The following is a 3,850-nucleotide window of genomic DNA, read 5'->3' as shown; positions in this document are numbered from 1 at the left end:
GGAGCAAAAGAAGCTGAATCAGAATAAGAATTCCACAAACCAACAAAGGGATTTTCAAATCAATTGCTGAATAGTAGGATCTGCACATGTTGGATAAGGCTCCACATGACAGGGCAAAGAATAGCTGTAAAGTAAAAAGCAACTAGTTGGGAGATTTTTTTAAAAACCCTAAACTAAAATATACTTATGTAATTTAATACTAGCTAGGTTATGTTCAAGTTCCAACTAGCAAGGGTGGATCAAATTCGGAAGGACTACAAATTTAGTTGTATAGATACCTTACATATATAGTGAAAGGTATCTTACGTACCCTACTTGAAAAGCTAAAACACTGAATTTGAAAAGAACAAGAGGATTCCATGTAATTTAGCTGTCAACCAAAAAATAAATTTCAATGTTCTTTAAAGGAAAAACAAAACAAAATCTAGCATTAAAAATATATGTAATCTTTACAATGTCCAGCATCCAACAAAAATGACCAGACTCGCCAAAAAAAAGTAGAGAACTGCGGACCATTACTGAACAGAAAACCCAATCGACAAGATATAGATTCAGAAATAACAAATAACTACTATATGTAAAAGCTATTTTAAATATGATCCAGCTTTTTAAAACAACAATGTATGTAAGAGTAAAATGAACAAAAGAATGGATCAATAAAATTTCTGAATCAAGTAAAAAAGAGTATCGGAAACCAAACATTCAGGGGATGGGATGCACTGCAGATCATACATTGAGAGAAAATATCACTGGATTTAAATGACTAACAGTAGATGGTATTCAAGTGGAAGCACAGAAAGCTGCAGAAGAGGATAGATATTGTGAAACACGATCAAGTCCTGTCTAATCCATTATACCATTGAACTCAGTAGGAAAGGGAAGAAATAACGGAGTGAATGAGGTCTGATCTTTTTCTGTAATTGATGAAAACTGTGAACCTTTATATACTCAATCATGTTTATATATATATATAGTGGTGTGTGTGTGTGTGTGCATGCGTGTGTGTGTTGATCCTACCTCATTTGGTCCTTTTCAATGCATGAAACATCAGTCATGGGCCTTTGCACTGGGCCAGGGTTTCCCCAGGGCCGGTGCTGGGGGCGGAGCCAACGTCAAGGCGTCATGACGTCACCCTCACCTGACCGGACCTGGCGTCACGAAAGCCAAAGCGAGGCAGCGGCCCAGAAGCCCGAGGCCCAGCTTAGTAACTGTGAGAAGCCCCTCACGAACTGCGGCCTGCCCAAAAGACCCCTGAGGGAGGGAGTGGCCTGGACCGGTGGGCTCTGCGCCCTGTAACGCCATCACCGAGAGCCGCCTTCTCTTCCGGTTCCTCGCTTGCTCGCTCGCTCACTCGCTTGGGAGACCAGCCCCAAAGGCCCCGTATCCCCGTCTCCGCGTAAGGCCTTGACCCCCAGCCCTCCATCTTGTTTCTCTGTCATGATGGCGACCGGCAGCGGCTCCAAGGCCGAATTCATCGTGGGAGGGAAATATAAACTGGTACGCAAGATCGGGTCTGGCTCGTTCGGGGACATTTATCAGGCGATCAACATCACCAACGGCGAGGAAGTGGCAGTGAAGCTCGAGTCTCAGAAGGCCAGGCACCCCCAGTTGCTGTACGAGAGCAAACTGTATAAGATTCTCCAGGGCGGGGTGGGCATCCCGCACATTCGGTGGTACGGTCAGGAGAAAGACTACAATGTCCTCGTCATGGACCTTCTGGGACCCAGCCTCGAAGACCTCTTCAATTTCTGTTCCAGAAAGTTCACAATGAAAACTGTACTGATGTTAGCGGACCAGATGATCAATAGGATTGAGTATGTGCACACCAAGAACTTTATACACAGAGACCTTAAACCAGATAACTTCCTCATGGGCATCGGGCGCCACTGTAATAAGTTATTCCTTATTGATTTTGGTTTGGCCAAAAAGTACAGAGACAACAGGACACGGCAACACATACCATACAGAGAAGATAAAAATCTCACCGGCACTGCCCGATACGCCAGCATCAATGCACATCTTGGTATTGAGCAGAGTCGCCGAGATGACATGGAGTCGTTAGGATATATTTTGATGTATTTTAATCGAACCAGCCTGCCATGGCAAGGACTAAAGGCTGCAACAAAGAAACAGAAATATGAGAAGATCAGTGAAAAGAAGATGTCCACACCCGTTGAAGTTTTGTGTAAAGGGTTCCCAGCGGAATTCGCCATGTACTTAAACTATTGTCGTGGGCTGCGCTTTGAGGAAGCCCCGGATTACATGTATCTCAGGCAGCTATTCCGCATTCTTTTCAGGACCCAGAACCACCAATATGACTACACATTTGATTGGACTCTGTTAAAGCAAAAAACCGGAGGACATCAGGCACCTTCTACCAGTGGGCAGGGTCAGCCGGCGCAAAGCCCCACTGGCAAGCAAACGGAGAAAACCAAGAGTAACACGAAAGGTTTCTAAGTGCGAATTAAAGAGAAGAAGCCAGCAGAGCAGATAATTGGAGCACCATTAGTTTCTCTCCAAATCTAGAAACTGTTGTTGGTGTGTGTACTAGCCAGCGGTTGATGACAACCATTTCCTTGGTGTAAAGAACCTAATTTCAGTATAAATTGTCTCGTAAGCAAGCAGCACTCGTGATGCTGTGCCCTGGGCTGTAGCTGCTGTAATTTTGAATATTACCTGAGAGAGCGAAACATGGTGTCCAGTTTTCTATTGTATTTCTTCAAGTAGAAAAGTTAACGAAATAGTTGACACACAAATTGGGAGAAATTGTGCATAGGCCATTTTTTTCCCCTGTTGTTAAGACCTTTTAAACTATATTGCTTTGAGATGTCATTTCAGAAGAAAAGCAATGCCCCGGTCTTTAGCCACAGTTGTGATGGTTGCAATGTTCTCACTTGTGCCTCCTTAGGGGTTTTCCATTCGTGGGGGTTACAAGTTGTTCACTTAAAAAACAAAAACACCTTCAAAAATGGTTGGCTTCTTATTTGCAAGCCAGCAGATAGGGGAACGGCAAAGATGAAAGACTGTACCTGCTTACTGTGCTAGAATAACAGCAACTAAAACGAACACTTAAGAAAATCTTAGTGACTTTTAGATTACCATTAGAACTCTACATTAACTCTATAATGTTCTTGGTATATGGCATTTGTCACAACAGAAAAGGAGTTACCATCTTACCACCGAAGATGTATGTACATTGCATAGATAAATGTAATCATTGTAAACATCTATATGATCTGAGATTTTGTTTTTATTTTAAATTATTTATTTAAATTATTTTAAATTTGGGAGCATATTTGCTTACAAATTCATTAAAAACTAAAAACTGTTCAAAAGAAATATATACACCAGTAATGAAGCATACACACACTTACCTATTTTCAAAACATCCTACAGACTTTCCAAAATAAATACTACAAGTCAAAATTTAGACTGTAGAAACAGCTATAAAATGCTAAGAACAACAACAGCCATAAAATGAACAAACACAAAATTTCATAACCTAAAAAATATGAAACCAGTGACTATCTTGAAAATCATACCAACTATCTAAATTCATAAAAAGGAATTAACACTGGAAAAGGTAATATAGTTTTTCCTTGTGTATATGTTATGAATCTCATCTATTATTATTTTTACTTCAAGTAGGTTAACTTTTAAATAATTTTAAATATATATTTATATACATGTTTAAACATAATTTAACTATATATTTAAATAATAAGAAAATGTTTGCAAAATACATGACCTAAATCATATATGTAACAAAAAAGAAATTACAGGAATAGTTATAAAATATTTTGAGCGAAATAATAATGAAATCATAATAGAGAAAATGTTCATGCAATGA

At 39.7% G+C, this 3,850-nt stretch overlaps 1 pseudogene; it reads left to right on the top strand.

The window, feature by feature from the left end:
* Nucleotides 1-1,440: 1,440 nt before the first annotated feature.
* LOC142437354 (casein kinase I pseudogene) lies at nucleotides 1,441-2,457 on the top strand (annotated as a pseudogene).
* Nucleotides 2,458-3,850: the final 1,393 nt, after the last annotated feature.

This window comes from Tenrec ecaudatus, chromosome 1, assembly GCF_050624435.1.
Source record: "Tenrec ecaudatus isolate mTenEca1 chromosome 1, mTenEca1.hap1, whole genome shotgun sequence".
In the NCBI taxonomy this organism is placed as follows: Eukaryota; Metazoa; Chordata; class Mammalia; order Afrosoricida; family Tenrecidae; genus Tenrec; species Tenrec ecaudatus.
Note: the sequence above shows the minus strand (reverse complement) of the source record. Positions and strands in the feature narration are given on the sequence as shown.